Here is a 26,340-nt window from a genome sequence, read left to right as displayed (position 1 = left end):
TGATTTTCGCCCCTTGTGTTCTCCTCGTTTTTGTATTTTGCTTTTTTTTTCTTGCTCCTCGTATTCTTCTCCCCTGTTTCTTCGCCTCGGGTTTATCACACTTCTCTTGCTCCTCGTAGTGGCATACTGTTGATCCTCCTCTGATTTTCGCCCCTTGTGTTCTCCTCGTTTTTGTATTTTGCTTTTTTTTCCTTGCTCCTCGTATTCTTTTCCCCTGTTTCTTCACCTCGGGTTTTTCACACTTCTCTTGCTCCTCGTAGTGGCATACTGTTGATCCTCCTCTGATTTTCGCCCCTTGTGTTCTCCTCGTTTTTGTATTTTGCTTTTTTTTTCTTGCTCCTCGTATTCTTCTCCCCTGTTTCTTCGCCTCGGGTTTTTCATACTTCTCTTACTCCAGCTAGTGCCACACTTTTGATCCTCCTCTAATTTTCGCCCCTTGTGTTCTCCTCGTTTTTGTATTTTGCTTTTTTTTCTTGCTCCTCGTATTCTTCTCCCCTGTTACTTCGCCTCGGATTTTTCACACTTCTCTTACTCCACGTAGTGCCACACTTTTGATCCTCCTCTGATTTTCGCCCCTTGTGTTCTCCTCGTTTTTGTATTTTGCTTTTTTTTCTTGCTCCTCGTATTCTTCTCCCCTGTTTCTTCGCCTCGGGTTTTTCACACTTCTCTTCCTCCCCGTAGTGGCATACTGTTGATCCTCCTCTGATTTTCGCCCCTTGTGTTCTCCTCGTTTTTGTATTTTGCTTTTTTTTTCTTGCTCCTCGTATTCTTCTCCCCTGTTTCTTCATATCAGCTTTTTCACACTTCTCTTACTCCTCGTAGTGGCATAATGTTGATCCTCCTCTGATTTTCGCCCCTTGTGTTCTCCTCGTTTTTGTATTTTGCTATTTTTTTCTTGCTTCTCGTATTCTTCTCCCCTGTTTCTTCGCCTCGGGTTTTTCACACTTCTCTTACTCCACCTAGTGCCACACTTTTGATCCTCCTCTGATTTTCGCCCCTTGTGTTCTCCTCGTTTTTGTATTTTGCTTTTTTTTCTTGCTCCTCGTATTCTTCTCCCCTGTTTCTTCGCCTCGGGTTTTTCACACTTCTCTTGCTCCCCGTAGTGGCATACTGTTGATCCTCCTCTGATTTTCGCCCCTTGTATTCTCCTCGTTTATGTATTTTGCTTTTTTTTTCTTGCTCCTCGTATTCTTCTCCCCTGTTTCTTCACATCAGCTTTTTCAGACTTCTCTTACTCCACGTAGTGCCACACTTTTGATCCTCCTCTGATTTTCGCCCCTTGTGTTCTCCTCATTTTTGTATTTTGCTTTTTTTTTCTTGCTCCTCGTATTCTTCTCCCCTGTTTCTTCGCCTCGGGTTTTTCACACTTCTCTTACTCCACCTAGTGCCACTCTTTTGATCCTCCTCTGATTTTCGCCCCTTGTGTTCTCCTCGTTTTTGTATTTTGCTTTTTTTTCTTGCTCCTCGTATTCTTCTCCCCTGTTTCTTCGCCTCGGGTTTTTCACACTTCTCTTGCTCCTCGTAGTGGCATACTGTTGATCCTCCTCTGATTTTCGCCCCTTGTGTTCTCCTCGTTTTTGTATTTTGCTTTTTTTTTCTTGCTCCTCGTATTCTTCTCCCCTGTTTCTTCACGTCAGGTTTTTCACACTTCTCTTACTCCTCGTAGTGGCCTACTGTTGATCCTCCTCTGATTTTCGCCCCTTGTGTTCTCCTCGTTTTTGTATTTTGCTTTTTTTTCCTTGCTCCTCGTATTCTTCTCCCCTGTTTCTTCGCCTCGGGTTTTTCACACTTCTCTTACTCCACCTAGTGCCACACTTTTGATCCTCCTCTGATTTTCGCCCCTTGTGTTCTCCTCGTTTTTGTATTTTGCTTTTTTTTCTTGCTCCTCGTATTCTTCTCCCCTGTTTCTTCGCCTAGGGTTTTTCACACTTCTCTTACTCCAGCTAGTGCCACATTTTTGATCCTCCTCTGATTTTCGCCCCTTGTGTTCTCCTCGTTTTTGTATTTTGCTTTTTTTTCTTGCTCCTCGTATTCTTCTCCCCTGTTTCTTCGACTCGGGTTTTTCACACTTCTCTTGCTCCCCGTAGTGGCATACTGTTGATCCTCCTCTGATTTTCGCCCCTTGTGTTCTCCTCGTTTTTGTATTTTGCTTTTTTTTCTTGCTCCTCGTATTCTTCTCCCCTGTTTCTTCGCCTCGGGTTTTTCACACTTCTCTTGCTCCTCGTAGTGGCATACTCTTGATCCTCCTCTGATTTTCGCCCCTTGTGTTCTCCTCGTTTTTGTATTTTGCTTTTTTTTTCTTGCTCCTCGTATTCTTCTCCCCTGTTTCTTCACATCAGCTTTTTCACACTTCTCTTACTCCTCGTAGTGGCATACTGTAGATCCTCCTCAGATTTTCGCCCCTTGTGTTCTCCTCGTTTTTGTATTTTGCTTTTTTTTTTCTTGCTCCTCGTATTCTTCTCCCCTGTTTCTTCACATCAGCTTTTTCACACTTCTCTTACTCCTCGTAGTGGCATACTGTAGATCCTCCTCTGATTTTCGCCCCTTGTGTTCTCCTCGTTTATGTATTTTGCTTTTTTTTTCTTGCACCTCGTATTCTTCTCCCCTGTTTCTTCACATCAGCTTTTTCAGACTTCTCTTACTCCACGTAGTGCCACACGTTTGATCCTCCTCTGATTTTCGCCCCTTGTGTTCTCCTCATTTTTGTATTTTGCTTTTTTTTTCTTGCTCCTCGTATTCTTCTCCCCTGTTTCTTCGCCTAGGGTTTTTCACACTTCTCTTACTCCACCTAGTGCCACACTTTTGATCCTCCTCTGATTTTCGCCCCTTGTGTTCTCCTCGTTTTTGTATTTTGCTTTTTTTTCTTGCTCCTCGTATTCTTCTCCCCTGTTTCTTTGCCTCGGGTTTTTCACACTTCTCTTGCTCCTCGTAGTGGCATACTGTTGATCCTCCTCTGATTTTCGCCCCTTGTGTTCTCCTCGTTTTTGTATTTTGCTTTTTTTTTCTTGCTCCCCGTATTCTTCTCCCCTGTTTCTTCACATCAGCTTTTTCACACTTCTCTTACTCCTCGTAGTGGCATACTGTTGATCCTCCTCTGATTTTCGCCCCTTGTGTTCTCCTCGTTTTTGTATTTTGCTTTTTTTTCCTTGCTCCTCGTATTCTTCTCCCCTGTTTCTTTGCCTCGGGTTTTTCACACTTCTCTTACTCCACCTAGTGCCACACTTTTGATCCTCCTCTGATTTTCGCTCCTTGTGTTCTCCTCGTTTTTGTATTTTGCTTTTTTTTTTCTCGCTCCTCGTATTCTTCTCCCGTGTTTCTTCGCCTCGCGTTTTTCACACTTCTCTTACTCCACCTAGTGCCACACTTTTGATCCTCCTCTGATTTTCGCCCCTTGTGTTCTCCTCGTTTTTGTATTTTGCTTTTTTTTTCTTGCTCCTCGTAATCTTCTCCCCGGTTTCTTCACCTCGGGTTTTTCACACTTCTCTTACTCCAGCTAGTGCCACACTTTTGATCCTCCTCTGATTTTCGCCCCTTGTGTTCTCCTCGTTTTTGTATTTTGCTTTTTTTTCTTGCTCCTCGTATTCTTCTCTGCTGTTTCTTCGCCTCGGGTTTTTCACACTTCTCTTGCTCCTCGTAGTGGCATACTGTTGATCCTCCTCTGATTTTCGCCCCTTGTGTTCTCCTCGTTTTTTTATTTTGCTTTTTTTTCCTGCTCCTCGTATTTTCTCCCTTGTTTCTTCACATCAGCTTTTTCACACTTCTCTTACTCCTCGTAGTGGCATACTGTTGATCCTCCTCTGATTTTCGCCCCTTGTGTTCTCCTCATTTTTGTATTTTGCTTTTTTTTTCTTGCTCCTCGTATTCTTCTCCCCTGTTTCTTCGCCTCGGGTTTTTCACACTTCTCTTACTCCACCTAGTGCCACACTTTTGATCCTCCTCTGATTTTCGCCCCTTGTGTTCTCCTCGTTTTTGTATTTTGCTTTTTTTTCTTGCTCCTCGTATTCTTCTCCCCTGTTTCTTCGCCTCGGGTTTTTCACACTTCTCTTGCTCCTCGTAGTGGCATACTGTTGATCCTCCTCTGATTTTCGCCCCTTGTGTTCTCCTCGTTTTTGTATTTTGCTTTTTTTTCCTTGCTCCTCGTATTCTTCTCCCCTGTTTCTTCGCCTCGGGTTTTTCAGACTTCTCTTAGTCCAACTAGTGCCAGACTTTTGATCCTCCTCCGATTTTCGCCCCTTGTGTTCTCCTCGTTTTTGTATTTTGCTTTTTTTTTCTTGCTCCTCGTATTCTTCTCCCGTGTTTCTTCCCCTCGGGTTTTTCACACTGCTCTTACTCCACGTAGTGCCACACTTTTGATCCTCCTCTGATTTTCGCCCCTTGTGTTCTCCTCGTTTTTGTATTTTGCTTTTTTTTTCTTGCTCCTCGTACTCTTCTCCCCTGTTTCTTCGCCTCGGGTTTTTCACACTTCTCTTACTCCACCTAGTGCCACACTTTTGATCCTCCTCTGATTTTCGCCCCTTGTGTTCTCCTCGTTTTTGTATTTTGCTTTTTTTGCTTGCTCCCCGTATTCTTCTCCCCTGTTTCTTCGCCTCGGGTTTTTCACACTTCTCTTACTCCACGTAGTGCCACACTTTTGATCCTCCTCTGATTTTCGCCCCTTGTGTTCTCCTCGTTTTTGTATTTTGCTTTTTTTTCTTGCTCCTCGTATTCTTCTCCCCTGTTTCTTCGCCTCGGGTTTTTCACACTTCTCTTGCTCCTCGTAGTGGCATACTGTTGATCCTCCTCTGATTTTCGCCCCTTGTGTTCTCCTCGTTTTTGTATTTTGCTTTTTTTTTCTTGCTCCTCGTATTCTTCTCCCCTGTTTCTTCATATCAGCTTTTTCACACTTCTCTTACTCCTCGTAGTGGCATACTGTTGATCCTCCTCTGATTTTCGCCCCTTGTGTTCTCCTCGTTTTTGTATTTTGCTTTTTTTTTCTTGCTCCTCGTATTCTTCTCCCCTGTTTCTTCACCACGGGTTTTTCACACTTCTCTTGCTCCTCGTAGTGGCATACTGTTGATCCTCCTCTGATTTTCTCCCCTTGTGTTCTCCTCGTTTTTGTATTTTGCTTTTTTTTTCTTGCTCCCCGTATTCTTCTCCCCTGTTTCTTCACATCAGCTTTTTCACACTTCTCTTACTCCTCGTAGTGGCATACTGTAGATCCTCCTCTGATTTTCGCCCCTTGTGTTCTCCTCGTTTATGTATTTTGCTTTTTTTTTCTTGCACCTCGTATTCTTCTCCCCTGTTTCTTCATATCAGCTTTTTCAGACTTCTCTTACTCCACGTAGTGCCACACGTTTGATCCTCCTCTGATTTTCGCCCCTTGTGTTCTCCTCATTTTTGTATTTTGCTTTTTTTTTCTTGCTCCTCGTATTCTTCTCCCCTGTTTCTTCGCCTAGGGTTTTTCACACTTCTCTTACTCCACCTAGTGCCACACTTTTGATCCTCCTCTGATTTTCGCCCCTTGTGTTCTCCTCGTTTTTGTATTTTGCTTTTTTTTCTTGCTCCTCGTATTCTTCTCCCCTGTTTCTTTGCCTCGGGTTTTTCACACTTCTCTTGCTCCTCGTAGTGGCATACTGTTGATCCTCCTCTGATTTTCGCCCCTTGTGTTCTCCTCGTTTTTGTATTTTGCTTTTTTTTTCTTGCTCCCCGTATTCTTCTCCCCTGTTTCTTCACATCAGCTTTTTCACACTTCTCTTACTCCTCGTAGTGGCATACTGTTGATCCTCCTCTGATTTTCGCCCCTTGTGTTCTCCTCGTTTTTGTATTTTGCTTTTTTTTCCTTGCTCCTCGTATTCTTCTCCCCTGTTTCTTTGCCTCGGGTTTTTCACACTTCTCTTACTCCACCTAGTGCCACACTTTTGATCCTCCTCTGATTTTCGCCCCTTGTGTTCTCCTCGTTTTTGTATTTTGCTTTTTTTTTCTCACTCCTCGTATTCTTCTCTCGTGTTTCTTCGCCTCGCGTTTTTCACACTTCTCTTACTCCACCTAGTGCCACACTTTTGATCCTCCTCTGATTTTCGCCCCTTGTGTTCTCCTCGTTTTTGTATTTTGCTTTTTTTTTCTTGCTCCTCCTAATCTTCTCCCCTGTTTCTTCACCTCGGGTTTTTCACACTTCTCTTACTCCAGCTAGTGCCACACTTTTGATCCTCCTCTGATTTTCGCCCCTTGTGTTCTCCTCGTTTTTGTATTTTGCTTTTTTTTCTTGCTCCTCGTATTCTTCTCTGCTGTTTCTTCGCCTCGGGTTTTTCACACTTCTCTTGCTCCTCGTAGTTGCATACTGTTGATCCTCCTCTGATTTTCGCCCCTTGTGTTCTCCTCGTTTTTGTATTTTGCTTTTTTTTCCTGCTCCTCGTATTTTCTCCCCTGTTTCTTCACATCAGCTTTTTCACACTTCTCTTACTCCTCGTAGTGGCATACTGTTGATCCTCCTCTGATTTTCGCCCCTTGTGTTCTACTCATTTTTGTATTTTGCTTTTTTTTTCTTGCTCCTCGTATTCTTCTCCCCTGTTTCTTCGCCTCGGGTTTTTCACACTTCTCTTACTCCACCTAGTGCCACACTTTTGATCCTCCTCTGATTTTCGCCCCTTGTGTTCTCCTCGTTTTTGTATTTTGCTTTTTTTTCTTGCTCCTCGTTTTTTTCTCCCCTGTTTCTTCGCCTCGGGTTTTTCACACTTCTCTTGCTCCTCGTAGTGGCATACTGTTGATCCTCCTCTGATTTTCGCCCCTTGTGTTCTCCTCGTTTTTGTATTTTGCTTTTTTTTTCTTGCTCCTCGTATTCTTCTCCCCTGTTTCTTCGCCTCGGGTTTTTCAGACTTCTCTTAGTCCAACTAGTGCCAGACTTTTGATCCTCCTGCGATTTTCGCCCCTTGTTTTCTCCTCGTTTTTGTATTTTGCTTTTTTTTTCTTGCTCCTCGTATTCTTCTCCCGTGTTTCTTCCCCTCGGGTTTTTCACACTGCTCTTACTCCACGTAGTGCCACACTTTTGATCCTCCTCTGATTTTCGCCCCTTGTGTTCTCCTCGTTTTTGTATTTTGCTTTTTTTTTCTTGCTCCTCGTACTCTTCTCCCCTGTTTCTTCGCCTCGGGTTTTTCACACTTCTCTTACTCCACCTAGTGCCACACTTTTGATCCTCCTCTGATTTTCGCCCCTTGTGTTCTCCTCGTTTTTGTATTTTGCTTTTTTTGCTTGCTCCTCGTATTCTTCTCCCCTGTTTCTTCGCCTCGGGTTTTTCACACTTCTCTTACTCCACGTAGTGCCACACTTTTGATCCTCCTCTGATTTTCGCCCCTTGTGTTCTCCTCGTTTTTGTATTTTGCTTTTTTTTCTTGCTCCTCGTATTCTTCTCCCCTGTTTCTTCGCCTCGGGTTTTTCACACTTCTCTTGCTCCTCGTAGTGGCATACTGTTGATCCTCCTCTGATTTTCGCCCCTTGTGTTCTCCTCGTTTTTGTATTTTGCTTTTTTTTTCTTGCTCCTCGTATTCTTCTCCCCTGTTTCTTCATATCAGCTTTTTCACACTTCTCTTACTCCTCGTAGTGGCATACTGTTGATCCTCCTCTGATTTTCGCCCCTTGTGTTCTCCTCGTTTTTGTATTTTGCTTTTTTTTTCTTGCTCCTCGTATTCTTCTCCCCTGTTTCTTCACCACGGGTTTTTCACACTTCTCTTGCTCCTCGTAGTGGCATACTGTTGATCCTCCTCTGATTTTCTCCCCTTGTGTTCTCCTCGTTTTTGTATTTTGCTTTTTTTTTCTTGCTCCCCGTATTCTTCTCCCCTGTTTCTTCACATCAGCTTTTTCACACTTCTCTTACTCCTCGTAGTGGCATACTGCTGATCCTCCTCTGATTTTCGCCCCTTGTGTTCTCCTCGTTTTTGTATTTTGCTTTTTTTTTCTTGCTCCTCGTATTCTTCTCCCCTGTTTCTTCGCTTCGGGTTTTTCACACTTCTGTTACTCCACCTAGTGCCACACTTTTGATCCTCCTCTGATTTTCGCCCCTTGTGTTCTCCTCGTTTTTGTATTTTGCTTTTTTTTCTTGCTCCTCGTATTCTTCTCCCCTGTTTCTTCACCTCGCGTTTTTCACACTTCTCTTACTCCACCTAGTGCCATACTTTTGATCCTCCTCTGATTTTCGCCCCTTGTGTTCTCCTCGTTTTTGTATTTTGCTTGTTTTTCTTGCTCCTCGTATTCTTCTCCCCTGTTTCTTCACCTCGGGTTTTTCACACTTCTCTTACTCCACGTAGTGCCACACGTTTGATCCTCCTCTGATTTTCGCCCCTTGTGTTCTCCTCGTTTTTGTATTTTGCTTTTTTTTCTTGCTCCTCGTATTCTTCTCCCCTGTTTCTTCACATCAGCTTTTTCACACTTCTCTTACTCCTCGTAGTGCCACACTTTTGATCCTCCTCTGATTTTCGCCCCTTGTGTTCTCCTCGTTTTTGTATTTTGCTTTTTTTTCTTGCTCCTCGTATTCTTCGCCCCTGTTTCTTCGCCTCGGGTTTTTCACACTTCTCTTGCTCCTCGTAGTGGCATACTGTTGATCCTCCTCTGATTTTCGCCCCTTGTGTTCTCCTCGTTTTTGTATTTTGCTTTTTTTTTCTTGCTCCCCGTATTCTTCTCCCCTGTTTCTTCACATCAGCTTTTTCACACTTCTCTTACTCCTCGTAGTGGCATACTGTTGATCCTCCTCTGATTTTCGCCCCTTGTGTTCTCCTCGTTTTTGTATTTTGCTTTTTTTTCCTTGCTCCTCGTATTCTTCTCCCCTGTTTCTTTGCCTCGGGTTTTTCACACTTCTCTTACTCCACCTAGTGCCACACTTTTGATCCTCCTCTGATTTTCGCCCCTTGTGTTCTCCTCGTTTTTGTATTTTGCTTTTTTGTTCTCGCTCCTCGTATTCTTCTCCCGTGTTTCTTCGCCTCGCGTTTTTCACACTTCTCTTACTCCACCTAGTGCCACACTTTTGATCCTCCTCTGATTTTCGCCCCTTGTGTTCTCCTCGTTTTTGTATTTTGCTTTTTTTTTCTTGCTCCTCGTAATCTTCTCCCCTGTTTCTTCACCTCGGGTTTTTCACACTTCTCTTACTCCAGCTAGTGCCACACTTTTGATCCTCCTCTGATTTTCGCCCCTTGTGTTCTCCTCGTTTTTGTATTTTCTTTTTTTTCTTGCTCCTCGTATTCTTCTCTGCTGTTTCTTCGCCTCGGGTTTTTCACACTTCTCTTGCTCCTCGTAGTGGCATACTGTTGATCCTCCTCTGATTTTCGCCCCTTGTGTTCTCCTCGTTTTTGTATTTTGCTTTTTTTCTTACTCCTCGTATTCTTCTCCCCTGTTTTTCCACCTCGGGTTTTTCACACTTCTCTTGCTCCTCGTAGTGGCATACTGTTGATCCTCCTCTGATTTTCGCCCCTTGTGTTCTCCTCGTTTTTGTATTTTGCTTTTTTTTTCTTGCTCCTCGTATTCTTCTCCCCTGTTTCTTCACATCAGCTTTTTCACACTTCTCTTACTCCTCGTAGTGGCATACTGCTGATCCTCCTCTGATTTTCGCCCCTTGTGTTCTCCTCGTTTTTGTATTTTGCTTTTTTTTTCTTTCTCCTCGTATTCTTCTCCCCTGTTTCTTTGCCTCGGGTTTTTCACACTTCTCTTACTCCACGTAGTGCCACACTTTTGATCCTCCTCTGATTTTCGCCCCTTGTGTTCTCCTCGTTTTTGTATTTTGCTTTTTTTTCTTGCTCCTCGTATTCTTCTCCCCTGTTTCTTCACATCAGCTTTTTCACACTTCTCGTACTCCTCGTAGTGCCACACTTTTGATCCTCCTCTGATTTTCGCCCCTTGTGTTCTCCTCGTTTTTGTATTTTGCTTTTTTTTTCTTGCTCCTCGTATTCTTCTCCCCTGTTTCTTCCCCTCGGGTTTTTCACACTTCTCTTACTCCACGTAGTGCGACACTTTTGATCCTCCTCTGATTTTCGCCCCTTGTGTTCTCCTCGTTTTTGTATTTTGCTTTTTTTCTTGCTCCTCGTATTCTTCTCCCCTGTTTCTTCGCCTCGGGTTTTTCACACTTCTCATGCTCCTCGTAGTGGCACACTGTTGATCCTCCTCTGATTTTCGCCCCTTGTGTTCTCCTCATTTTTGTATTTTGCTTTCTTTTTCTTGCTCCTCGTATTCTTCTCCCCTGTTTCTTCACCTTGGGTTTTTCACACTTCTCTTACTCCACGTAATGCCACACTTTTGATCCTCCTCTGATTTTCGCCACTTGTGTTCTCCTCGTTTTTGTATTTTGCTTTTTTTTCTTGCTCCTCGTATTCTTCTCCCCTGTTTCTTCTCCTCGCGTTTTTCACACTTCTCTTACTCCACCTAGTGCCACACTTTTGATCCTCCTCTGATTTTCGCCCCTTGTGTTCTCCTCGTTTTTGTATTTTACTTTTTTTCTTGCTCCTCGTATTCTTCTCCCCTGTTTCTTCGCTTCGGGTTTTTCACACTTCTCTTGCTCCTCGTAGTGGCATACTGTTGATCCTCCTCTGATTTTCGCCCCTTGTGTTCTCCTCGTTTATGTATTTTGCTTTTTTTTTCTTGCTCCTCGTATTCTTCTCCCCTTTTTCTTAACCTCAGGTTTTTCACACATTTGTTGCTCCTCGTATTTTCACACTTTTCATGCTCCTCTTATTTTTCACACTTTTCTGCTCCTCGTATTTTTCTGTTTTTTTTTTTTTTGCTCCTCGTATGTTTCTTCCCTTTTCTTGCTCCTCGTGTTTTTCACACTTTTCTTGCTCCTCGTATTTTCACACGTTTGATGCTCCTCTTATTTTTCACACTTTTCTGCTCCTCGTATTTTTTGTTTTTGTTTTTGTTTTTTGCTCCTCATATATTTCTTCCCTTTTCTTGCTCCTCGTGTTTTTCACTATTTTCTTTCTCCTCGTATTTTCACACTTTTGAGGCTCCACTTATTTTCCCCACTTTTCTACTCCTCGTATTTTTGTGTTTTTTTTTTTTTTCGCTCCTCATATTTTTCTCCCCTATTTCTCCTCCTGGGATTTTTCACACTTTTCTTGCTCCTCGTATTTTTACACTTTTATGCTTCTCTGATCCCGTTGGAATCACTTGGGCATCACGTGGGTGTAACGTGGGCATCACGTGGTCTTCACGTGGGCATCACGTGAGAATCAGTTTGGAGTCACGTGGGAATCACGTGGGCATCACGTTGGAATCACATGGGAATCACGTGGGCATCACGTGGGCATCACCTGGGCAACACGTGGAAATCACGTGGGAATCACGTGGGAATCACGTGAGAATCACTTGGGAGTCACGTGGGAATCACGTGGGCATCAAGTGGGAATCACGTGGGAATCACGTGGGCAACACGTGGGAATCACCTGGCCATCATGTGTGAATCACGTGGGAATAATGTGGGCATCAGGTGGGAATCACGTGGGAATCACGTGGGAATCACGTGAGAATCACGTGGCCATCACTTGGGAATCACGTGGGAATCACGTGGGAAACACGTGGGAATCACGTGGCCATCATGTGGGAATCACGTGGGAATAATGTGGGCATCAGGTGGGTATCACGTGGGCAACACGTGGGAATCACGTGGGAATCAGGTGGCCATCACGTGGGAATCACGTGGGCATCACGTTGGAATCACATGGGAATCACGTGGGCATCACGTGGGCATCACGTGGGCAACACGTGGAAATCACGTGGGAATCACGTGGGAATCACGTGAGAATCACTTGGGAGTCACGTGGGAATCACGTGGGCATCAAGTGGGAATCACGTGGGAATCACGTGGGCAACACGTGGGAATCACCTGGCCATCAGGTGGGTATCACGTGGGAATCACGTGGGAATCACGTGAGAATCACGTGGCCATCACTTGGGAATCACGTGGGAATCACGTGGGAAATACGTGGGAATCACGTGGCCATCATGTGGGAATCACGTGGGAATAATGTGGGCATCAGGTGGGTATCACGTGGGCAACACGTGGGAATCACGTGGGAATCAGGTGGCCATCACGTGGGAATCACGTGGGAATCACGGGGGAATCACGAGGGTATCACGTGGGCATCACGTGGGCATCACGTGGGCAACACATGGGAATCACGTGGGCATCACGTGGGAATCACGTGGGCAACAGTGGGAATCACATGGGAATCACGTGGGCAACACGTGGGAATCACTTGGGAATCACGTGGGCATCACGTGGGCAACACGTGGGAAACACGTATGCATCACGTGGGAATCACGTGGGAATCACGTGGAAATCACGTGGGCATCACGTGGGAATCACGTGGGAATCACGTGGCCATCACGTGGGAATCACGTGGGCATCACGTGGGCATCACGTGGGAATCACGTGGGAATCACGTGGGCATCACCTGTGAATCACGTGGGAATCACGTGGCAAACACGTGGTCAACACGTGGGCATCACGTGGGAATCACGTGGCCATCACGTGGGAATCACGTGGGCATCACGTGGGCAACACGTGGGAATCACGTGGCCATCACGTGGGAATCACGTGGGCATCACGTGGGAATCACGTGGGAATCACGTGGCCATCACGTGGGAATCACGTGGGAATCACGTGGGCATCACGTGGGAATCAAGTGGGAATCACGTGGGCAATATGTGGGAAACACGTGGGCATCACGTGGGCAACACGTGGGAAACACGTGGCCATCACGTGAGAATCACGTGGGCAACATGTGGGAATCACGTGGGAATCACGTGGGAATCACGTGGGCATCACGTGGGAATTACGTGGGCATCACGTGGCCATCACGTGGGAATCACTTGGGAATCACGTGGGCATCACGTGGGCATCACATGGGAATCTGTGGGAATCACGTGGCCATCACGTGGGAATCACGTGGGAATCAGGTGGGAATCACGTGGGCAACACGTGGGAATCACGTGGCCATCACATGGGCATCACGTGGGCATCACGTGGGAATCACGTGGGAATCACGTTGGCATCACGTGGGCATCACGTGGGAATCACGTGGAAATCACGTGGGCATCACGTGGCCATCACGTGGGAATCACGTGGCCAATACGTGGGAATCACGTGGGCATCACGTGGGCATCACGTGGGAATCACGTGGGAATCACGTGGGCATCACCTGTGAATCACGTGGGAATCACATGGCAAACACGTGGTCAACACGTGGGCATCACGTGGGAATCACGTGGCCATCACGTGGGAATCACGTGGGAATCACGAGGGCATCACGTGGGAATCACGTGGGCAACACGTGGAAATCACGTGGCCATCACGTGGGAATCACGTGGGCATCACGTGGGAATCACGTGGGCATCACGTGGGCATCACGTGGAAATCACGTGGCCATCACGTGGGAATCACGTGGGAATCACGTGGGCATCACGTGAGAATCACGTGGGAATCAAGTAGGAATCATGTGGGCAATATGTGGGAAACACGTGGGCATCACGTGGGCAACACGTGGGAAACACGTGGCCATCACGTGGGAATCACGTGAGAATCACGTGGGCAACATGTGGGAATCACGTGGGAATGACGTGGGCATCACGTGGGAATTACGTGGGCATCACGTGGCCATCACGTGGGAATCACTTGGGAATCACGTGGGCATCACGTGGGCATCACATGGGAATCACGTGGGAATCACGTGGCCATCACGTGGGAATCACGTGGGAATCAGGTGGGAATCACGTGGGCAACACGTGGGAATCACGTGGCCATCACATGGGCATCACGTGGGCATCACGTGGGAATCACGTGGGAATCACGTAGGCCTCACGTGGGCATCACGTGGGAATCACGTGGGCATCACGTGGGAATCACGTGGCCATCACGTGGGCATCGCGTGGCCATCACGTGGGAATCACGTGGGCATCACGTGGCCATCACGTGGCCATCACGTGGGAATCACGTGGGCATCACGTGGGAATCACGTGGGAATCACGTGGGAATCACGTGGGAATCACGTGGCCATCACGTGGGAATCACGTGGGCATCACTTGGGCATCACGTGGGAATCACGTGGGAATCACGTGGGCATCACGTGGGAATCACGTTGGAATCACGTGGGAATCACGTGGGAATCACGTGGGCATCAAGTGGCCATCACGTGGGCATCACGTGGGAATCACGTGGGAATCACGTGGGCATCACGTGGGAATCACGTGGCCATCACGTGAGAATCACGTGGGCATCACGTGGCCATCACGTGGGAATCACGTGGGAATCACGTGGGCAACACGTGGGAATCACGTGGGCATCACGTGGGCAACACGTGGGCATCACGTGGGCATCAGGTGGGCATCACGTGGGAATCACGTGGGAATTACGTGGGAATCATGTGGGCATCACGTGAGAATCACTTGGGAATCACGTGGGAATCTTCGCCTCGGGTTTTTCACAATGCTCTTGCTCCTCGTAGTTGCATACTGTTGATTCTCCTCTGATTTCCAACCCTTGTCTGCTCCTCGTTCTTGTCTTTTGCTTTTTCTTTCTTGCTCCTCGTATTCTTCTCCCCTGTTTCTTCAACTCGGGTTTTTCACACTGCTCTTGCTCCTTGTATTGGCATACATTTGATTCTCCTCTGATTTTCCCCACTTGTCTGCTCCTCGTTTTTGTATTTTGCTTTTTTTTTCTTGCTCCCCGTATTCTTCTCCTCTGTTTCTTCGCCTCGGGTTTTTCACACTGCTCTTGCTCCTTGTAGTGCCACACTGTTGATCCTCCTCTGATTTTCGCCCCTTGTGTTCTCTTCGTTTTTGTATTTTGCTTTTTTTTTCTTGCTCCTCGTATTCTTCTCTCCTGTTTCTTCACCTCGGGTTTTTCACTCTTCTCTTGCTCCTCATAGTGGCATACTGTTGATCCTCCTCTGATTTTCGCCCCTTGTGTTCTCCTCGATATTGTATTTTGCTTTTATTTTCTTTCTCCTCGTATTCTTCTCCCCTGTTTCTTCGACTCGGGTTTTTCACAGTTCTCTTGCTCCTCGTAGTGCCACACGTTGATCCTCCTCTGATCTTCGCCCCTAGTGTTCTCCTCGTTTTTGTATTTTGCTTTTTTTTTCTTGCTCCTCGTATTCTTCTCCCCTGTTTTTTCGCCTCGGGTTTTTCACACTTCTCTTGCTCCTCGTAGTGGCGTACTGTTGATCCTCCTCTGATTTTCGCCCCTTGTGTTCTCCTCGTTTATGTATTTTGCTTTTTTTTCTTGCTCCTTGTATTCTTCTCCCCTGTTTCTTCACATCAGGATTTTCACACTGCTCTTGCTCCTTGTAGGGCCACACTTTTGATCCTCCTCTGATTTTCGCCCCTTGTGTTCTCCTCGTTTTTGTATTTTGCTTTTTTTTCTTGCTCCTCGTATTCTTCTCCCCTGTTTCTTCACATCAGGATTTTCACACTGCTCTTGCTCCTTGTTGTGCCACACTATTGATCCTCCTCTGATTTTCGCCCCTGGTGTTCTCCTCGTTTTTGTATTTTGCTTTATTTTTCTTGCTCCTCATATTTTTCTCCCCTGTTTCTTCGCCTCGGGTTTTTCACACTTCTCTTACTCCACGTAGTGGCATACAGTTGATCCTCCTCTGATTTTCGCCCCTTGTGTTCTCCTCGTTTTTGTATTTTGCTTTTTTTCTTGCTCCTCGTATTCTTCTCCCCTGTTTCTCCGCCTCGTGTTTTTCACACTTCTCTTGCTCCTCGTAGTGGCATACTGTTGATCCTCCTCTGATTTTCGCCCCTTGTGTTCTCCTCGTTTTTGTATTTTGCTTTTTTTTTCTTGCTCCTCGTATTCTTCTCCCCTGTTTCTTCACATCAGCTTTTTCACACTTCTCTTACTCCTCGTAGTGGCATACTGCTGATCCTCCTCTGATTTTCGCCCCTTGTGTTCTCCTCGTTTTTGTATTTTGCTTTTTTTTTTCTTTCTCCTCGTATTCTTCTCCCCTGTTTCTTTGCCTCGGGTTTTTCACACTTCTCTTACTCCACGTAGTGCCACAGTTTTGATCCTCCTCTGATTTTCGCCCCTTGTGTTCTCCTCGTTTTTGTATTTTGCTTTTTTTTCTTGCTCCTCGTATTCTTCTCCCCTGTTTCTTCACATCAGCTTTTTCACACTTCTCGTACTCCTCGTAGTGCCACACTTTTGATCCTCCTCTGATTTTCGCCCCTTGTGTTCTCCTCGTTTTTGTATTTTGCTTTTTTTTTTCTTGCTCCTCGTATTCTTCTCCCCTGTTTCTTCCCCTCGGGTTTTTCCCACTTCTCTTACTCCATGTAGTGCGACACTTTTGATCCTCCTCTGATTTTCGCCCCTTGTGTTCTCCTCGTTTTTGTATTTTGCTTTTTTTCTTGCTCCTCGTATTCTTCTCCCCTGTTTCTTCGCCTTGGGTTTTTCACACTTCTCATGCTCCTCGTAGTGGCACACTGTTGATCCTCCTCTGATTTTCGCCCCTTTGGTTCTCCTCGTTTTTGTATTTTGCTTTCTTTTTCTTGCTCCTCGTATTCTTCTCCCCTGTTTCTTCGCCTTGGGTTTTTCACACTTCTCTTACTCCACGTAATGCCACACTTTTGATCCTCCTCTGATTTTCGCCACTTGTGTTCTCCTCGTTTTTGTATTTTGCTTTTTTTTCTTGCTCCTCGTATTCTTCTCCCCTGTTTCTTCTCCTCGCGTTTTTCACACTTCTCTTACTCCACCTAGTGCCACACTTTTGATCCTCCTCTGATTTTCGCCCCTTGTGTTCTCCTCGTTTTTGTATTTTACTTTTTTTCTTGCTCCTCGTATTCTTCTCCCCTGTTTCTTCGCTTCGGGTTTTTCACACTTCTCTTGCTCCTCGTAGTGGCATACTGTTGATCCTCCTCTCATTTTCGCCCCTTGTGTTCTCCTCGTTTATGTATTTTGCTTTTTTTTTCTTGCTCCTCGTATTCTTCTCCCCTTTTTCTTAACCTCAGGTTTTTCACACATTTGTTGCTCCTCGTATTTTCACACTTTTCATGCTCCTCTTATTTTTCACACTTTTCTGCTCCTCGTATTTTTCTGTTTTTTTTTTTTGCTCCTCGTATGTTTCTTCCCTTTTCTTGCTCCTCGTGTTTTTCACACTTTTCTTGCTCCTCGTATTTTCACACGTTTGATGCTCCTCTTATTTTTCACACTTTTCTGCTCCTCGTATTTTTTGTTTTTGTTTTTGTTTTTTGCTCCTCATATATTTCTTCCCTTTTCTTGCTCCTCGTGTTTTTCACTATTTTCTTTCTCCTCGTATTTTCACACTTTTGAGGCTCCACTTTTTTTCCCCACTTTTCTACTCCTCGTATTTTTGTGTTTTTTTTTTTTCGCTCCTCATATTTTTCTCCCCTATTTCTTCTCCTTGGATTTTTCACACTTTTCTTGCTCCTCGTATTTTTACACTTTTATGCTTCTCTGATCCCGTTGGAATCACTTGGGCATCACGTGGGTGTAACGTGGGCATCACGTGGTCTTCACGTGGGCATCACGTGAGAATCAGTTTGGAGTCACGTGGGAATCACGTGGGCATCACGTTGGAATCACATGGGAATCACGTGGGCATCACGTGGGCATCACCTGGGCAACACGTGGAAATCACGTGGGAATCACGTGGGAATCACGTGAGAATCACTTGGGAGTCACGTGGGAATCACGTGGGCATCAAGTGGGAATCACGTGGGAATCACGTGGGCAACACGTGGGAATCACCTGGCCATCATGTGTGAATCACGTGGGAATAATGTGGGCATCAGGTGGGTATCACGTGGGAATCACGTGGGAATCACGTGAGAATCACGTGGCCATCACTTGGGAATCACGTGGGAATCACGTGGGAAACACGTGGGAATCACGTGGCCATCATGTGGGAATCACGTGGGAATAATGTGGGCATCAGGTGGGAATCACGTGGGCAACACGTGGGAATCACGTGGGAATCAGGTGGCCATCACGTGGGAATCACGTGGGCATCACGTTGGAATCACATGGGAATCACGTGGGCATCACGTGGGCATCACCTGGGCAACACGTGGAAATCACGTGGGAATCACGTGGGAATCACGTGAGAATCACTTGGGAGTCACGTGGGAATCACGTGGGCATCAAGTGGGAATCACGTGGGAATCACGTGGGCAACACGTGGGAATCACCTGGCCATCATGTGGGAATCACGTGGGAATAATGTGGGCATCAGGTGGGTATCACGTGGGAATCACGTGGGAATCACGTGAGAATCACGTGGCCATCACTTGGGAATCACGTGGGAATCACGTGGGAAATACGTGGGAATCACGTGGCCATCATGTGGGAATCACGTGGGAATAATGTGGGCATCAGGTGGGTATCACGTGGGCAACACGTGGGAATCACGTGGGAATCAGGTGGCCATCACGTGGGAATCACGTGGGAATCACGGGGGAATCACGAGGGTATCACGTGGGCATCACGTGGGCATCACGTGGGCAACACATGGGAATCACGTGGGCATCACGTGGGAATCACGTGGGCAACAGTGGGAATCACATGGGAATCACGTGGGCAACACGTGGGAATCACTTGGGAATCACGTGGGCATCACGTGGGCAACACGTGGGAAACACGTATGCATCACGTGGGAATCACGTGGGAATCACGTGGAAATCACGTGGGCATCACGTGGGAATCACGTGGGAATCACGTGGCCATCACGTGGGAATCACGTGGGCATCACGTGGGCATCACGTGGGAATCACGTGGGAATCACGTGGGCATCACCTGTGAATCACGTGGGAATCACGTGGCAAACACGTGGTCAACACGTGGGCATCACGTGGGAATCACGTGGCCATCACGTGGGAATCACGTGGGCATCACGTGGGCAACACGTGGGAATCACGTGGCCATCACGTGGGAATCACGTGGGCATCACGTGGGAATCACGTGGAAATCACGTGGCCATCACGTGGGAATCACGTGGGAATCACGTGGGCATCACGTGAGAATCACGTGGGAATCAAGTGGGAATCACGTGGGCAATATGTGGGAAACACGTGGGCATCACGTGGGCAACACGTGGGAAACACGTGGCCATCACGTGGGAATCACGTGAGAATCACGTGGGCAACATGTGGGAATCACGTGGGAATCACGTGGGAATGACGTGGGCATCACGTGGGAATTACGTGGGCATCACGTGGCCATCACGTGGGAATCACTTGGGAATCACGTGGGCATCACGTGGGCATCACATGGGAATCTGTGGGAATCACGTGGCCATCACGTGGGAATCACGTGGGAATCAGGTGGGAATCACGTGGGCAACACGTGGGAATCACGTGGCCATCACGTGGGCATCACGTGGGCATCACGTGGGAATCACGTGGGAATCACGTGGGCATCACGTGGCCATCACGTGGGAATCACGTGGGAATCAGGTGGGAATCACGTGGGCAACACGTGGGAATCACGTGGGAATCACGTGGGAATCACGTGGGCATCACCTGTGAATCACGTGGGAATCACGTGGCAAACACGTGGTCAACACGTGGGCATCACGTGGGAACCACGTGGCCATCACGTGGGAATCACGTGGGAATCACGAGGGCATCACGTGGGAATCACGTGGGCAACACGTGGGAATCACGTGGCCATCACGTGGGAATCACGTGGGCATCACGTGGGAATCACGTGGGCATCACGTGGGCATCACGTGGAAATCACGTGGCCATCACGTGGGAATCACGTGGGAATCACGTGGGCATCACGTGAGAATCACGTGGGAATCAAGTAGGAATCATGTGGGCAATATGTGGGAAACACGTGGGCATCACGTGGGCAACACGTGGGAAACACGTGGCCATCACGTGGGAATCACGTGAGAATCACGTGGGCAACATGTGGGAATCACGTGGGAATGACGTGGGCATCACGTGGGAATTACGTGGGCATCACGTGGCCATCACGTGGGAATCACTTGGGAATCACGTGGGCATCACGTGGGCATCACATGGGAATCACGTGGGAATCACGTGGCCATCACGTGGGAATCACGTGGGAATCAGGTGGGAATCACGTGGGCAACACGTGGGAATCACGTGGCCATCACATGGGCATCACGTGGGCATCACGTGGGAATCACGTGGGAATCACGTAGGCCTCACGTGGGCATCACGTGGGAATCACGTGGGCATCACGTGGGAATCACGTGGCCATCACGTGGGCATCGCGTGGCCATCACGTGGGAATCACGTGGGCATCACGTGGCCATCACGTGGCCATCACGTGGGAATCACGTGGGCATCACGTGGGCATCACGTGGGAATCACGTGGGAATCACGTGGGAATCACGTGGCCATCACGTGGGAATCACGTGGCCATCACGTGGGAATCACGTGGGCATCACTTGGGCATCACGTGGGAATCACGTGGGAATCACGTGGGCATCACGTGGGAATCACGTTGGAATCACGTGGGAATCACGTGGGAATCACGTGGGCATCAAGTGGCCATCACGTGGGCATCACGTGGGAATCACGTGGGAATCACGTGGGCATCACGTGGGAATCACGTGGCCATCACGTGAGAATCACGTGGGCATCACGTGGCCATCACGTGGGAATCACGTGGGAATCACGTGGGCAACACGTGGGAATCACGTGGGCATCACGTGGGCAACACGTGGGCATCACGTGAGCATCAGGTGGGCATCACGTGGGAATCACGTGGGAATTACGTGGGAATCATGTGGGCATCACGTGAGAATCACTTGGGAATCACGTGGGAATCTTCGCCTCGGGTTTTTCACAATGCTCTTGCTCCTCGTAGTTGCATACTGTTGATTCTCCTCTGATTTCCAACCCTTGTCTGCTCCTCGTTCTTGTCTTTTGCTTTTTCTTTCTTGCTCCTCGTATTCTTCTCCCCTGTTTCTTCAACTCGGGTTTTTCACACTGCTCTTGCTCCTTGTATTGGCATACATTTGATTCTCCTCTGATTTTCCCCACTTGTCTGCTCCTCGTTTTTGTATTTTGCTTTTTTTTTCTTGCTCCCCGTATTCTTCTCCTCTGTTTCTTCGCCTCGGGTTTTTCACACTGCTCTTGCTCCTTGTAGTGCCACACTGTTGATCCTCCTCTGATTTTCGCCCCTTGTGTTCTCTTCGTTTTTGTATTTTGCTTTTTTTTTCTTGCTCCTCGTATTCTTCTCTCCTGTTTCTTCACCTCGGGTTTTTCACTCTTCTCTTGCTCCTCATAGTGGCATACTGTTGATCCTCCTCTGATTTTCGCCCCTTGTGTTCTCCTCGATATTGTATTTTGCTTTTATTTTCTTTCTCCTCGTATTCTTCTCCCCTGTTTCTTCGACTCGGGTTTTTCACAGTTCTCTTGCTCCTCGTAGTGCCACACGTTGATCCTCCTCTGATCTTCGCCCCTAGTGTTCTCCTCGTTTTTGTATTTTGCTTTTTTTTTCTTGCTCCTCGTATTCTTCTCCCCTGTTTTTTCGCCTCGGGTTTTTCACACTTCTCTTGCTCCTCGTAGTGGCGTACTGTTGATCCTCCTCTGATTTTCGCCCCTTGTGTTCTCCTCGTTTATGTATTTTGCTTTTTTTTCTTGCTCCTTGTATTCTTCTCCCCTGTTTCTTCACATCAGGATTTTCACACTGCTCTTGCTCCTTGTAGGGCCACACTTTTGATCCTCCTCTGATTTTCGCCCCTTGTGTTCTCCTCGTTTTTGTATTTTGCTTTTTTTTCTTGCTCCTCGTATTCTTCTCCCCTGTTTCTTCACATCAGGATTTTCACACTGCTCTTGCTCCTTGTTGTGCCACACTATTGATCCTCCTCTGATTTTCGCCCCTGGTGTTCTCCTCGTTTTTGTATTTTGCTTTTTTTTCTTGCTCCTCATATTTTTCTCCCCTGTTTCTTCGCCTCGGGTTTTTCACACTTCTCTTACTCCACGTAGTGGCATACAGTTGATCCTCCTCTGATTTTCGCCCCTTGTGTTCTCCTCGTTTTTGTATTTTGCTTTTTTTCTTGCTCCTCGTATTCTTCTCCCCTGTTTCTCCGCCTCGTGTTTTTCACACTTCTCTTGCTCCTCGTAGTGGCATACTGTTGATCCTCCTCTGATTTTCGCCCCTTGTGTTCTCCTCGTTTTTGTATTTTGCTTTTTTTTTCTTGCTCCTCGTATTCTTCTCCCCTGTTTCTTCACATCAGCTTTTTCACACTTCTCTTACTCCTCGTAGTGGCATACTGCTGATCCTCCTCTGATTTTCGCCCCTTGTGTTCTCCTCGTTTTTGTATTTTGCTTTTTTTTTTCTTTCTCCTCGTATTCTTCTCCCCTGTTTCTTTGCCTCGGGTTTTTCACACTTCTCTTACTCCACGTAGTGCCACACTTTTGATCCTCCTCTGATTTTCGCCCCTTGTGTTCTCCTCGTTTTTGTATTTTGCTTTTTTTTCTTGCTCCTCGTATTCTTCTCCCCTGTTTCTTCACATCAGCTTTTTCACACTTCTCGTACTCCTCGTAGTGCCACACTTTTGATCCTCCTCTGATTTTCGCCCCTTGTGTTCTCCTCGTTTTTGTATTTTGCTTTTTTTTTCTTGCTCCTCGTATTCTTCTCCCCTGTTTCTTCCCCTCGGGTTTTTCACACTTCTCTTACTCCATGTAGTGCGACACTTTTGATCCTCCTCTGATTTTCGCCCCTTGTGTTCTCCTCGTTTTTGTATTTTGCTTTTTTTCTTGCTCCTCGTATTCTTCTCCCCTGTTTCTTCGCCTTGGGTTTTTCACACTTCTCATGCTCCTCGTAGTGGCACACTGTTGATCCTCCTCTGATTTTCGCCCCTTTGGTTCTCCTCGTTTTTGTATTTTGCTTTCTTTTTCTTGCTCCTCGTATTCTTCTCCCCTGTTTCTTCGCCTTGGGTTTTTCACACTTCTCTTACTCCACGTAATGCCACACTTTTGATCCTCCTCTGATTTTCGCCACTTGTGTTCTCCTCGTTTTTGTATTTTGCTTTTTTTTCTTGCTCCTCGTATTCTTCTCCCCTGTTTCTTCTCCTCGCGTTTTTCACACTTCTCTTACTCCACCTAGTGCCACACTTTTGATCCTCCTCTGATTTTCGCCCCTTGTGTTCTCCTCGTTTTTGTATTTTACTTTTTTTCTTGCTCCTCGTATTCTTCTCCCCTGTTTCTTCGCTTCGGGTTTTTCACACTTCTCTTGCTCCTCGTAGTGGCATACTGTTGATCCTCCTCTCATTTTCGCCCCTTGTGTTCTCCTCGTTTATGTATTTTGCTTTTTTTTTCTTGCTCCTCGTATTCTTCTCCCCTTTTTCTTAACCTCAGGTTTTTCACACATTTGTTGCTCCTCGTATTTTCACACTTTTCATGCTCCTCTTATTTTTCACACTTTTCTGCTCCTCGTATTTTTCTGTTTTTTTTTTTTGCTCCTCGTATGTTTCTTCCCTTTTCTTGCTCCTCGTGTTTTTCACACTTTTCTTGCTCCTCGTATTTTCACACGTTTGATGCTCCTCTTATTTTTCACACTTTTCTGCTCCTCGTATTTTTTGTTTTTGTTTTTGTTTTTTGCTCCTCATATATTTCTTCCCTTTTCTTGCTCCTCGTGTTTTTCACTATTTTCTTTCTCCTCGTATTTTCACACTTTTGAGGCTCCACTTATTTTCCCCACTTTTCTACTCCTCGTATTTTTGTGTTTTTTTTTTTTTCGCTCTTCATATTTTTCTCCCCTATTTCTCCTCCTGGGATTTTTCACACTTTTCTTGCTCCTCGTATTTTTACACTTTTATGCTTCTCTGATCCCGTTGGAATCACTTGGGCATCACGAAGGTGTAACGTGGGCATCACGTGGTCTTCACGTGGGCATCACGTGAGAATCAGTTTGGAGTCACGTGGGAATCACGTGGGCATCACGTTGGAATCACATGGGAATCACGTGGGCATCACGTGGGCATCACCTGGGCAACACGTGGAAATCACGTGGGAATCACGTGGGAATCACGTGAGAATCACTTGGGAGTCACGTGGGAATCACGTGGGAATCAAGTGGGAATCACGTGGGAATCACGTGGGCAACACGTGGGAATCACCTGGCCATCATGTGGGAATCACGTGGGAATAATGTGGGCATCAGGTGGGTATCACGTGGGAATCACGTGGGAATCACGTGAGAATCACGTGGCCATCACTTGGGAATCACGTGGGAATCACGTGGGAAACACGTGGGAATCACGTGGCCATCATGTGGGAATCACGTGGGAATCACGTGGGCATCAGGTGGGTATCACGTGGGCAACACGTGGGAATCACGTGGGAATCAGGTGGCCATCACGTGGGAATCACGTGGGAATCACGGGGGAATCACGAGGGTATCACGTGGGCATCACGTGGGCATCACGTGGGCAACACATGGGAATCACGTGGGCATCACGTGGGAATCACGTGGGCAACAGTGGGAATCACATGGGAATCACGTGGGCAACACGTGGGAATCACTTGGGAATCACGTGGGCATCACGTGGGCAACACGTGGGAAACACGTATGCATCACGTGGGAATCACGTGGGAATCACGTGGGCATCACGTGGGAATCACGTGGGAATCACGTGGCCATCACGTGGGAATCACGTGGGCATCACGTGGGAATCACGTGGGAATCACGTGGGCATCACCTGTGAATCACGTGGGAATCACGTGGCAAACACGTGGTCAACACATGGGCATCACGTGGGAATCACGTGGCCATCACGTGGGAATCACGTGGGCATCACGTGGGCATCACGTGGGCAACACGTGGGAATCACGTGGCCATCACGTGGGAATCACGTGAGCATCACGTGGGAATCACGTGGAAATCACGTGGCCATCACGTGGGAATCACGTGGGAATCACGTGGGCATCACGTGAGAATCACGTGGGAATCAAGTGGGAATCACGTGGGCAATATGTGGGAAACACGTGGGCATCACGTGGGCAACACGTGGGAAACACGTGGCCATCACGTGGGAATCACGTGAGAATCACGTGGGCAACATGTGGGAATCACGTGGGAATGACGTGGGCATCACGTGGGAATTACGTGGGCATCACGTGGCCATCACGTGGGAATCACTTGGGAATCACGTGGGCATCACGTGGGCATCACATGGGAATCTGTGGGAATCACGTGGCCATCACGTGGGAATCACGTGGGAATCAGGTGGGAATCACGTGGGCAACACGTGGGAATCACGTGGCCATCACATGGGCATCACGTGGGCATCACGTGGGAATCACGTGGGAATCACGTAGGCATCACGTGGGCATCACGTGGGAATCACGTGGAAATCACGTGGGCATCACGTGGCCATCACGTGGGCATCACGTGGCCATCACGTGGGAATCACGTGGGCATCACGTGGGCATCACGTGGGAATCACGTGGGAATCACGTGGGCATCACCTGTGAATCACGTGGGAATCACGTGGCAAACACGTGGTCAACACGTGGGCATCACGTGGGAATCACGTGGCCATCACGTGGGAATCACGTGGGAATCACGAGGGCATCACGTGGGAATCACGTGTTCTCCTCGTTTTTGTATTTTGCTTTTTTTTTCTTGCTCCTCGTATTCTTCTCCCCTGTTTCTTCGCCTCGGGATTTTCACACTTCTCTTGCTCCTCGTAGTGGCATAATGTTGATCCTCCTCTGATTTTCGCCCCTTGTGTTCTCCTCGTTTTTGTATTTTGCTTTTTTTTCCTGCTCCTCGTATTTTCTCCCCTGTTTCTTCACATCAGCTTTTTCACACTTCTCTTACTCCTCGTAGTGGCATACTGTTGATCCTCCTCTGATTTTCGCCCCTTGTGTTCTCCTCGTTTTTGTATTTTGCTTTTTTTTTCTTGCTCCTCGTATTCTTCTCCCCTGTTTCTTCACATCAGCTTTTTCACAGTTCTCTTACTCCTCGTAGTGGCTTACTGTTGATCCTCCTCTGATTTTCGCCCCTTGTGTTCTCCTCGTTTTTGTATTTTGCTTTTTTTTTCTTGCTCCGCGTATTCTTCTCCCCTGTTTCTTCGCCTCGGGTTTTTCACACTTCTCTTACTCCACCTAGTGCCACAGTTTTGATCCTCCTCTGATTTTCGCCCCTTGTGTTCTCCTCGTTTTTGTATTTTGCTTTTTTTTCCTTGCTCCTCGTATTCTTCTCCCCTGTTTCTTCGCCTCGGGTTTTTCACACTTCTCTTACTCCACCTAGTGCCACACTTTTGATCCTCCTCTGATTTTCGCCCCTTGTGTTCTCCTCGTTTTTGTACTTTGCTTGTTTTTTCTTGTTCCTCGTATTCTTCTCCCGTGTTTCTTCGCCTCGGGTTTTTCACACTTCTCTTGCTC

This window comes from Cervus elaphus, chromosome 22 (assembly GCF_910594005.1).
Source record: "Cervus elaphus chromosome 22, mCerEla1.1, whole genome shotgun sequence".
NCBI classification, from domain to species: Eukaryota; Metazoa; Chordata; class Mammalia; order Artiodactyla; family Cervidae; genus Cervus; species Cervus elaphus.
This window is presented reverse-complemented; position numbering follows the sequence as displayed.